Source organism: Haliotis asinina, chromosome 10, assembly GCF_037392515.1.
Source record: "Haliotis asinina isolate JCU_RB_2024 chromosome 10, JCU_Hal_asi_v2, whole genome shotgun sequence".
NCBI lineage: Eukaryota > Metazoa > Mollusca > Gastropoda > Lepetellida > Haliotidae > Haliotis > Haliotis asinina.
The window spans coordinates 17,755,523-17,768,810 of record NC_090289.1 but is presented as its reverse complement, the minus strand read 5'-3'; the positions used below and the strand labels follow the sequence as shown (position 1 = coordinate 17,768,810).

Below are 13,288 nucleotides of genomic sequence, written 5' to 3'. Positions count from 1 at the left end.
GAAAATGCGTTTTTAGATGTTTAGTCTTTCATAAAAATTGATCATTTATACTGTTCTATCTGACATATTTAGATTGTTAACAAAACACTAATGTGTTATGTATTGCCATCGTACTGCCATGGTGGTATAATTCCATAGGTGATGATAGCTACAGTTCGATCCGCAGGCGGAGAAACTAACATACGTGAACCTACCTCTATGTGGTCACCCAGGTTTTCTACGTATAGGGTAGATGATGGGTATTGTTTGACATACAGGCAACAATGAAAAGCATATAGTGGGGTCGCCACAGCAGGTGTTTTCGCTCGGTACAGCGTACTGGGACACATGAGTACAGTACTTTGTCCAATGCAAATAGGTGTCTGCACGTGTTCGTGTGTCCACAATCTTGCCACCTACCGTTTGATAAGCTGGTCCTTTTAAGTGCACACTAAGGGCTGTGACAAAACTGAAACAATAATGCTAACTCCAAAGTATTTACACCCGGCCACAAGTAAGGATCGATCCAGGCACCCTTCGCTTACTAGCGCGGCGCGTTATGCCTCATATCCTCATATCCTCATATTCATTGCTGTCATGAATGATGTGTACAGATAGTGAGTCGTAAATTATAATTTGTACATGAGATAGATAACATAAACATATTTTAATGGAATCGTTATGTTTACATGATATATTCTTGCACATGTCCTATGGAATCTTGCAAATGAAAAAGTCCATGTGAAAACAGTTATCTCATTCTCTTTTGACGGCAAGTGGGGAGTTTCCGGGTTTGCTGCCAGGAACCCAACCCTCTTGCCATTAGTAGAACCTTATGAATACTAATGTGACCAACTGAATTATTTAACATATATATGTCATTAAATTTATGTCAATAGTGACAACAAGGTAATTGACATTATTTGGGATGCTAAATATGGGGACCTCGTCTTTGAAATATCTCGCTTGCTTCCCATGGTCCCCGGCGTCCTTGGTTTGGTATCTCCTCATCTCTTGGCGAAGATCAGGAAAGTGTCCGGGTTCTTCATCGCGAGCACAGCCCTTCTGACATCCTGGGTAATGCAGAAGGCTGAAGTGTTGGGGAGTCTACATATTCTACGGGAAGTTTTTGATGAGTTCGACTGCGCAGCATTTCCTGGGAGATGAGCTAATGATGAGCCTTACCAGCCTGACTGATTTTCATTTTGATCCGTTATATATCATAATAACGCCCTGAGCAGTGAGCCTAGATAGGGGAATATATTTATAATAATTGCATTCTCTGAAGATGTTGTTTTAGGATGTTCGCAGGTCACGTTTTGAACTTCTGTGCAGCTCAAACTGTCATATTGGGGTCATATGAACGACAATTATAATAAATAATATTCACTAAAACTTTACCTTGACTGAGTATTTTCATGAATTTCTGGACGCTTAATATCCCTCAAAATATATTAATCACTTAAAAATCGAAAAGTGATACTTATTTTACGACTGCCGCAAAGCAAATGTTTTTGTTCCGGTAGCTTTGTTTGTAAACAGTGTTAGCCCTGTAGCGATGGCACGACTGAAACACTGCTTGAAATCCAACAAGCAAAAGCATCGCCTTGAACAAATATTCAAGCGTCAGAAAGAGAGATGGAGAGCAAGAGAAACATGTGCATCCGTGAAAGTAGATCACGACTGTTGTTCAAGTACTTTGAAACCCGACATTAATTTCTGTCACACGGAGGAAACCGTGCGTTGTGACGGTTGTCATTTCTGGAGAGAGTCATGTTTTCATCGTTGTTTAATCTTTAGTTTGTCTTGATGACATTCAAGCATTTTGTATACAATGTGATTAATTTCAAACGGGTACTCAAATAAAAACCCATATGCATACTTCTTTTCCAAAGGAGCTATCAATGATGTCACTTATTTCAATATACTATTTGTTTGAGGGTTATATGCGGACTTCCATTGTGCAACAAGTTCATGTGGAATTTTCATGTGCAGCAAACACACGATGTAGAATATCAGTCATCTTTTTTGTCATCCTAGATTTCTGACCACTTGAGTATGCCTCCACAAGGAAGAGATACTTTCTACGCATGTACTCTGTACATGTGCTCAGTGGTTCACTGACTGGGATATTTCTTGTGGAAATACATCTTACACAAGACATAACAATGATGCTTTTTTATGAACCTGGCATAGTACTGATTCTTTAGAAGGAATGACTGCAACTGTGTGTTGTTCTCTGGTTCAGGTGCATCGCGGATATTAGTCATCTCACAATCGTCAATATATGAATCAAATTCAGCTTGAGTTTAGTGTGAAGCGGGGGCTATTAGCGTTTTTCTGTCCATCATTCAGCCCATACAAACAAGCTGGAATATGTTAGATTCTTTTCAAATTTGCTATATAGATTCATGATAGAAAGCCCACAGTCAGGTTTCACCCATTCAAGATTACAAGGGGTCTTTGACGTTTTATTCAAGTCAAGGAGATATGGAGGATATGCCATTGGTTATCATATACTTTGCTGATGGAAAATGAGGTATGATGAATCCAAAATTGGTCCACTTCAGAAACTTCATACCATTGTCGCACTGTCACTTAGCAACACCTGATACTGTCGCATTCATTGTAATATCATTATTCAGATTACATCATCCTTTTTGTCATATTTTCAGTGTTATGACAAAAGTGATATCTCACATGATTATCATCTAAAACTGTGTTCTCCAGGAGATATCGCCCGTGTGAGATCAGATATTTCCTAGGAGGCAGCGGATTTTGTACAGTGCCCTGACAATGCCATGAGGTCATGATGTTGATGTTGATGCCATGAGGTCACAATGATATAACATTTTTCACTGCACTGCAATGATCTAATCTAATGATATAATCGATGATAAAGGTAAAAAGGCAAGCCTTGGATATTTGCTACTTTATCTGCATATGTTGATATATTTTGTATCAGTAACGCGAGGGTGAGAATCTCTTTGTAGCTGGTGAGCATTTTCCTCCGTCTTTAACTGTTTAGCATGTAGTAAATCTCAAAACCAGTTGACTGGAATCTTTCCAAACTTGACACCACACGTCATCTAGAGAATGTGCAGGGTCAAGTTGATTTTGATGACCTTGACATTTTTCAAGATGACAGTGACACTTTGAAGATTTCAGAAGACCTTCTCTATCATTCCTCTTTAATTTTGAATTGATAATTAAGATCTTAGTCACAATAATTGTATATTTGAATATGTGCACCTACTTATTCCATTTGGCTTGAATTTAACAATTATCATGTTTTGAGCTGATGTTATTGTTTATTGTTGAGTATATGTTTGGCTTTAATTCAACCTCAGTACTTTGTGATATCCATAAAATCTCAGGTTTGTATGTAACGATGTGAAAATCATGTTGAAATATCTGATTAACTTTTCTTACTTATTTCATATCTTTTTACCTTCATGACTTGTGATAGGACTCACTGATTACTTTATTGAATATATTACGTGGACTTCTTCATATAATTTCTTTAATGTACAATATAGAGAACTGTTACATCAAGTGAGTGTGATGATAAAATTTTATATCCAAAATATTGTGTATGACTTAAAATCAAATGTACGTCTATGTAAGATATGAAAAGAACAGTGATATGCATGTAACGTATTACAATGTTCAGATTGTGTTTGTGTTTTTTTTTATTTCAAATTAAAATAATTAAATTATCAAGGTAGTCAAGAATGAGACAACCATTTCAGCCAATGGTGAATAATGCGCAGTGTGTCAAATTTCTTAACTCTTCACATTTTGTGCTGAAAAAATCATTTTACTGGGCTAAAATGTTAACCTGAATGTGCTTAAACTGAGACATTTTAATTGTCACTGAAGTGAGATATTCAATTAAAATGAAGAAAAACTATATAAGCATCATATATCCTCCATTTTATCATACAATGTACATAAAATGGGTGCAGATACATGTAATAGGTCATAGCGGAAAAATACCCACAGTGACCTGTATTGTTTTATAGTTTTTTTTAGTAGCAAACAATATTGTTCTTAACATATCTCAGTTTAGAAAAAAGTTTAACACTAGAAATTATGAAAATGAGGGATTATGTAAAAAGTTTGCTGATTTTCCCATGTTAAAAGTCTTGGCTGTCCAAGGAATCTTTGAGAGTCCATATCTCACCCACAGTGACCCCTACTGTTCTGGGCAGTTTTTGCAAAGACAAACGTCATACATAAAAAATATACCAGTTAGAAAAAAATTAAATATTATTTATTTTAACAGCGAACATCCTTACTTTTTTTCTCTCTATTTATAATGTTATATGTGAATTACCTGTAGAAAAACACGATTCTCTTCCTAAACATGAAACTAAATTATTAAATGAAGTTATATATTTCTGCTGACTGTTCATTACAAAAATTAACTGATGTGTGTACTCTGCCGCTCGAAATTTGGAGGAAACTAAAAATCTGATATTAAGCTGTGCCTGAAATTAAGATCATCAGGGAATCCATTGTCAAGAAAGTAAAGTCAGTTTGGAGAAAATAGGAACTGAAATACACCGAAGGAAACCTTTCTCTAAAAATGGGTTGATTTCCTAAAATATAAATTAGAGCCTTTGACAGACGAAAGAAAATAATGGGAAAACAGAAGTATTTCTAGCACAGGGAATGACATCTTCAAAAAATAATGAAAAGCAATTAACAGGTAACCCAAGTCACAGCGTGATGGCGATTATGATAAAGGGATTCCGTTGAAAGTGTTTGGAAACAGTTGTAGTCGGCGAATGGAACCCTGAGGAACCACAGATCATGGTTACGGTCATGCAATGCAAGAAAAACAAATGTGTCCTTCCCTTTCAATCACTCCACTTTGCAAGAAATGTATTAAACAGCCCACATTTGATACAGTTCAAGAACCTGGCCACGGTATCAACCAGATCTATTAACTAATTTCAGTAACCTGTAGAGTCTGGAGGCGTTCGTCTATGTTTCTGCCAAGATCTTACAATACTCGAAATGAAGACATGACGGATCATAGAAACGTGAACCAAATAAAACGTTTGAACTCACTCTATGAAATCTTCAAGCAGGGTGTTTGTCAAATTTCGTGTCATCGTACTGATTGTGGTACTGATTGTCAGACGTTATGATTTATAGAGAGCACAGGGGACTGAGGAAGATTGTTGGTCACATCAGAATCAACTGATATTTTAGGTAGGGACCAAAACATACCCTCTCCATGAGCTGGACTGACTACAAAATAGCATATGACACCGTCCCTCCTGAATGGATTCTTCCTTGTATTGACCATTTTCTCAATTCTTTGATGAGTTGTTGATCCACTCAACTTGAGATGTACACGAAAGGCAGAAGAAAACCACCAGAAGAGGAGTATTTCAGACGGGCTCATGTTATCCTTTGTTTTTAAAACATGAAAACACCCGGGTAAGAATCGGTCTTCAGTTGCCCATGTTTGTCGGCCGCCTGACGAAATCGGGTTGACAGGCTCGTTCACTTGGTTGACATTTGTCATTGTATCCCAACTGCATAGATTGATACTCGCGCTGTGGATCACTGGATTGGTCCAGACACGACTATTTACAGAGCGCCGGCATATAGCTGGAATATTGTTGAGTGCTCGTTAAACAACAAACTAACCCACCAACCTTTGCTTTGAGGTTTGCGTTTTCTGGTCAATGGAGAGGAGGGTTACTATCCTGGACTCCACTGCAGAGAATCCCAACACTCATCTCTCTTACCCATCTCCTTTCCACGGATGACATCGAGCTCCTTAGGAAGGAGAAGCTAATTCAAAAGAACAGGTTCTCCTTGCCGAGGCACATTTGGCATTTGGACTCGACAAATGCAAAACTCTTCATATGAAACGGGACAAGGTAATGATAGATTGGTTCCCAGGTTGAGGGGTTGTTGCGCATTTCAGGCCTACACCTATCCTTGACACAAATACTTTTGCTGTGCCAGACCATTTCTGTTCGTAGTAGTGGACAAATCAAGACATCTCGAGTCTGACCACAGAGCCTACTTGTTCGTTTCTCTCTCAGATCGTTTACATATGCCGCTTATCAATCAGTTAGGAAGGTCGAGCTTTGATTAATTAGGAGGATCTTTGCGATAGAATTTCATTGTGAACCTCTGAACATACCTATATGTCTGGTGATCCTTTGGTGAGGCAGGCCAAGATTTATGGTGAAACCAAGGAATTCCATAGCTATACTATCAAGCGCCAAAGGTTTTAGAGAGGAATCTATAACAAAACGCCGTAGACATGAGGATAAAGAGCCGACCATGTCAAGATACACTTTCTTGAAAACCACTGCACCCTGTATGTATGTTTCCTTCCAAGAATTTCGCGAAGAAATCCAGTTAGTGAAATGCATAAACACGTCCTGGTGCAGTGCCACGCCCCCATAATGATGGTATGAAGAGATGCATCATCTGGCCATGATAGTAAGGTATACAGTTGTTACTAACTGCAGTATATTCATGGTCGCATGATTCATAAAAATGACTTTACCTGTTTCTCTAAGTTTTCAATCCCACCAAGCTAACTGGCCGCGGTGTGACTGAACTACTGTTTAAAGCTATGCTTATATATTATGATATTTTAGTAGGGAAAAGTGTCACAACACATTATTTGCAACTATCAACGAAACTGAAGTTTGAAAACATCTGAAACGTTTATATATTGAATAATAATTGAATATTGTGAAGCCATAATGCCTTCCCTTTACAATGAGAGGTACTGCAACCTGGAGACAGTCTTTAGGAAAATATTACTATCTAATGTAAACAGAGACGTGGAAGTAATTTTTTTTGTTTATGCCTTTGGATCAGGTATAATCTGGAAACAGTTTAACATTAATCCAACATGGTATGAGGTTTATTGAAAAGTTGACAAATGAACAGGTGTACTCCTATAGCTTCTCACATTATTCAAAACCAGCGGTTGTGTACAAATCATGCTTTCACCCTGGTAACCAGTATAGGCCTCATTTTGAAACTTGAACACAGATTCGTCTTGACGGCTACCACTGACATTAATATTCTCACAACAGCTATTGTATTTCAGACGAACATTGTAATTACTTTGTCGGAATTGGCGTTCCTTTGTAAACGTACTTTTAACAGACGTGTTAATTAAACAAATCCTATGTGTTAGGTCACACTGATGCTCCAACATATTGTTTCTATTTGGAAGTCTACGTGTAACATTAGAACGAAACAATACGCAGTTGCAATACCACCGTACTGGACACGTTTTGTAACTGTTCATCATATATAGTTATTATTCCAAACTAATGAAATACATATAATTACTGCCATCAAAGGCTGAATCCTTGAAATGCTGTATCAGATTCAATTACATAATCAATCAAGACAACTATGTTTCGTTCGTGCATTTGAATTAAGAGAAGAACACCGTTTACATGAAGTCTACTCTTCTTGTTTTCTGTAGACACACATGAAGGCCGTGGGCGATTGCTTGTGTGGCCATGAATAGCTAAACTGAAATAATGTATTAAATACAGTTATACAACAATTCTCAGACAACTCAGGTTTAGATTAACACTAACTACGGTATAACACCTTCGCTTTGACGTCTTTCAGATACTTTCTGATCCTGTAAAGTACAATTGCAACTTTGTTGATCTGAGTAATGTGATTGGCAACAAAGCTCTGCGTTCATGACACATAATTCGGTACTTATTGTATGCTGGCGGTACCATGGCACTATGGTGTTGTCCTTGTTTTTCTTGAGAAGTAGAACGTATGGTGGTGTTTCCCTTAACGGTTTATATGTACACTTGAATATGGGGCGTATTTTCCCCCTGCACAATGACGATCGGACTAATGTTTTACGAGAGACATGTAACAAACATAGACCCATAGATAATTCCAACAATCTTTGAAAATGTATTCGAAAAAAAATCCGGAAAACTAACAAAGGTAATAATAACAAAGTCGTATTCTTCCTGGGCTTATCCGACATTCCATTTGTTTGATAATACCAATATTCTTAGCCTTTACTACGTTAACAAACAGGTTCTACACAAATGACAAATGTGACTGGAAGTATTGGCATTACGATACCATTACTACTAATTGTGGGTACTTGTGATGTCAGGGGTTAATGTCATAGAGCATTCCAAGCTCTCGATCAATAGCACACTCACTGTTAATGCATCCATAAATTCACCTGCAGTTTGTCACAGCCAAGGCTAATTAAGACACTTAAAGCCAGGCTTGCTCAATAACAAAGCTTGTTGACAAAAGTAAAAGTGTTCCATTCCCTATGTTTACGAAGTGGGCATATACTGTTAATGTATGGAGGCAGTGGTAGTTGGCGGACATTCATCGAACCATTCATCCTCAACTCTCAGCCAGTGCGCAGGCGGGAGAGGGCCGGTGCGGAGGTTTCAGATGTACTAGTATCACGATGAGACGACGAGGAGGAGCAGGCAGCAGCGTTATTGACCTGGCAGCGCATCACTATGGATGTGATTATTAAACATGTGAAGAACTTTCCTAGAAAACAACGCACATTTTGAGTTCATCCCCGACGTAAGTACGTTTTGGTCTATTTTCAATCATATGCACAGTACCAAATTTACATTTCAAAATCAGGTTTACAAATTGTATGTGGGGACATCACAGAATTTTGGATTCAGTTCACTTAAATAGTTAAATGCTTAAACTGTTGACTAGATGTACATGGTTCCCTATATGTCTCTATGTCGTATTTTAATGAAGAAGTCTCTAAACCGATTGCAGTCTATAGTCCAAGCGTAAGATGTGGCAAACTGTATAAATATGTCAGATGTTATTGCTATTGTAAGATCGCTTGTCTCGATGAATACACATTCAAATAGACCCGTCAGAAGCAATATGAAATTGTATGTTTCTTGTTATTGAATATTCATTACAAATAACCATTATATTTTACCATTTAAAACTATGCGTCATATATTATTATTATTTTATGTTCGTAACATAAAATAAGGCTATTCTCGCATATTATCAACTTTTCCAAATGATGGTTTTCTTGCTGACGTGAAACACCAGACCTGTTGAAGAGGCGCAGAAACTGAAGGGGATGTGTTTGAAATGAATACTCCTCCTGGGTTGACAGTCGTGGATATATTTCTCTTGCTAATTTACATTAAAGAATTTTTCTTTATCAAAAAGATAATACACATTAAACAACGACGCAATGAATTCTAGTTGAATTAGCTTTGAGATCGACAGGTTTGTCTGTACACAATGTAATAAACGTCTTCGAAAATTATAGATTTAAATGGTGACGAGATTTAGTGAATGTTTTGTTTTTTTTCTGACTATATTTCAACGTGAGGGACTCTATGAGGTACTTTAACCTTAAGACAGAATCCCTTCTACTGAATCCCTTCCCTTTGAAGAATGTTGTTCAACAGAGTAGACTTTAAGCATTAGCACATCCGTCGACCATGTACCATGTTTATGGTTGTTGAAACCGTCTATCACGTCATATCTATTACATTTTAATATGACGGCATTTCATTCAATCTACTGTTTTACCGCGTTTCATGGAACCAGTACCATGCGTACACAGACATTTCAGTATTATCCGATCAATTATCACTGATGTTTTCCATATCACGCTATGGATGTTCTCGTTTTAATGGAATAGAAAACATAGTTTTATGTTGTGAAAGTGTACGTACAGGAAGAGAAACCAAAGTAGTCTTATCCGTGGAAAGATCGAAGGTTACTTTATGCGAATTTCTTAAATAAATATAATATATTGACTATGAAAGTGCAATGCTGCTTCGTCATTTTGAACTTAGCTTAGTTACTGGTAATATAGATAAACGCTGCCTCTGTTATAAGAGAACGTCCTGAAATTGTCGGTCTAATCATCTTTAATGTGAACTAGTTTTCTCAAAGTGAGCATTTGTTAGAACAGGGCGCGTGTGGGTTAAATCCAGGATGAGATTTAATCAGTCTATCAATCTTCTAATCGATCATATTGATCACAATCAAACCCACGCACCATTGCAAGCAAAGAAGGAAGAGTGTTCAGTAAATCTGACCGTGACTGGTGAGTTTATTGACGTTATGATTTTATAATTTCATTAATGAATGAGACAGATGGTGTGGCACAGCTTGTTCGTTGGAAAGATGGTTTCCGAGTTTCTGCTTTAACTGATGATTTCTAGTCGATTTCAGTTGTCTATATCTCATCATGTGTCTACCAAGTGCTAATGTATTGACAGAGAATTGATCAAAACGTTAGGCCTGAAAATGGTAAGGGGTTGGAAATGTTAGTTTCAGTGTTGGTATGGGAGCAAATGCAATTATGATCTTTGGGATTAACATGAGTTTGTGATATTTAAACAGAGCGTTGACAGGGATGTTCATTTCAATCAAGAAATGATGTATTATTTGAATACTGTGGAACGTTACATCGTACGATTGTGGTGTTAGTCATTGTCGCAGGTTGTTTTCTTTTAATCATCTAGCGATTCGGCACTTTTGAGCGTTCTGCAACTTTTTTATGTCTCATGTCTGGGGGATTTCTGGTTTCAATCGAGGATACTTCTTTAACGATGCGGCGATTTGGTACTTCTTTAACGATGTGCAACGTATTTATAATTAATGTCTATAGGGTTGTTAACTTCAACTTGAAACTTCTTGAACATTGTTTAGTTAAGCAATCATTATTGATACGGCACGTACGTAGCACGACAGAAACTGTAAAGCATTTCAGATAGGCTTTCCATGACATTTTCGAAGATATTGTCAGGGGTACTGCAAAGGTGCATACTTGGGCTGTTGTTTTTTATATTTTATTAACTTTACTTCCTACTATCTTGATGTTATCTTGATACGCCACTGTACAATTATGGTGCTAACACACTTGATGAAAATCCCACTGTGATCAAGTCATTGCTGAAGCATAAACATGCTGCCAATGGAATGGTCTGTCAGCAACCAGGTAAGAACTACAATGAATTATTACATTTGACTCCACCATGAATCAGTCAATCCCGGTATTATTTATGCCTTCTGCTTTCTCTCCGTCTTCTGATACTTTCATCTTTTCACGACATAGTTTCTGTGAGTAAACACGTTTTTGTTTATATCTCTTCTTTTGCGTATACTGTTTTGATAAAAATGATTCTATAGAGAATGTTGTTCGTTTAATACCATCCGACGTTAATTAAAGACCCTTGTTGCCTGTGTCATGTAATGGCATAATTAACTCTACGCGCTTATGATGTTCTGGTCAAATCTTCAAAATTACAGTTACGAATGTTTCTGTCAGCTGTCAAGGTGTGCTTCATTCAATTTTCGGAGCTCTCCGATGTAACTTGAGTTCTGAACTTTTTGCAATCCTCCAATAAACTTTAGCGCAAAGAAGATAGTTTGTTTGTTCACTGAATTTTAGTATCCTTTTTACCAACTTTTTTTAGTTTGTGAAAAGATGATTTGTTAATTGATTTGTAAATAGATTAATATTTTATGATTGGAAGTTTAAATTAATAACTCAGATTGTTAGTGGCTGTTAAAGTATTATAAAATCTATTCTCCTGAGAAGTCATCCTGTGAGGGTACGTAAGTCCCAAAACCCTCACAGTAAATTTCGAACTTACTTTAAGCGGAGAAATTTTGTGATTTTATATATGGCTAACTTTGACTACAAATGCTGCTGAAGGGATGATGTAAATTCAGCTAGGCTCCATGTGGTTAGCAAAGGTATTGTAAGTTCCCATGGTCCTTAGTCTGGCGATCTACCTTCAGTTCCTTGTGATATATAGCCCGTTCTTAGATTATACTGCTGTCTCGTGATATATTTTTGTGATAGCGTGTTAGTTTTAGATTAAAAGCCGTTATATTCTAATCGTTTCACTGGCCTTTGATGACAGGTTTTTACGTTGCACATGTATTGATTTGAATATTGATATAAGCTGTCATCGTCACGATATGGCGGCAATGTTGCCGATGTGACGTTAAATGTTAACTCACTGACTGACTGACAGACTGACTCACTTACTCTAAATTTGTCCTTAAGATTATCACCTACAGTCTCTCATAATTCTATAGGGTATGGCGATGGTACCTTTACTCTTGCTAAACTAAAATCGTATCTACACATTGTGTATCCTAGGGACAGTGTTCATGTCAAGCAATACTGCCACATCTCCAACCGTTCACGTTTACATTTCACAACTTTCGAGGCACAATCGATCGAACTCTTGTTTACAAGTTGTTTGATCAAGGTTACAGCATTCAAGGCATCAGCAAAGATTTCAAGAACTTTTATTGTAGGCGTATGGAGGAAATGTCCAAATTTGCTGTATTTGTCATAAAATTGTTGCATTTCCCTGTTTTGACGTGTACCATATGTTCCCGAAGTATATCAGGTGGACAACTGACTTGATTTAGGATATTTATGGCGGGAACCACCGGTGAGGCAGAATACGCTCACCTTTTCGCAAACACCTGGAATCATGGCTATTTCATAGTGATTCATAAGCAAATGCGATGTTGTAACGCATTCACTAGGTTGTTTGGTCCAGACACGATATGTTTACAAACAGCATCGTACATCTGTGATACTGCTGAAATATATACTCATGACATAGTTACAACTGCGTGCAATCGACTCTGGTACTAGCAGAAAATTCTTATGTATGTGATGAAGTTTTGTACAGCAACAGATTAAGGCCACAGGCGCTTTGTATATACCAATAAAGTCACGGCCACAGTAATAATATACAATATCATTTGTGTTTATTATAAAATGAACAAGTCATGCACAATAATTCAGAGATTGGTGATTAAATTATGCTTATAATGTTTATATAGGATAGTGTAGCATTACACATCATTAAAGTTATTAATATTTCAATGCATTGATTGATTGTTGTTTAACACCGCTCTCATCAATATTCCAGCCATTCCACAGCACAGGTATCTGTGTGAAGGGATAGGTGTAGGCATGAAATGCTCAACAACCTCTCAGCCTTGGAACTTGATCGACCTATCATTACCTTGCCCCATTTAAAATGGAGAGTTTTGCATTCGCAGAATCCAAATGTCATACCGATAGAATTAGAAACGGACTCGAGAAGGATAACCTGTTATTTCAACCTGTTATTTCAACCTGTTATTGTAAACGATTTGAGAGAGGAACGAACAAGTAGGATCTGTTGTCAGACTCGAGATGTCTTGATTTGTCCGCTACTAAAGGAACGAACGGAAAAGGACTGGCACAGCAAAAGTATTTGTGTCAAGG

At 37.3% G+C, this 13,288-nt stretch overlaps 1 protein-coding gene across 1 annotated transcript in view; it reads left to right on the top strand.

Moving 5' to 3' along the window:
* Positions 1-8,555: 8,555 nt before the first annotated feature.
* LOC137298288 (cephalotocin receptor 2-like) overlaps positions 8,556-13,288 on the top strand; it is a 42,765-nt gene continuing 38,032 nt past the window's right edge. Inside the window, exon 1 of the mRNA XM_067830482.1 lies at positions 8,556-8,571. The gene's annotated coding sequence lies outside the window, so the exon portion shown is untranslated. The remainder of the gene's footprint in view (positions 8,572-13,288) is intronic.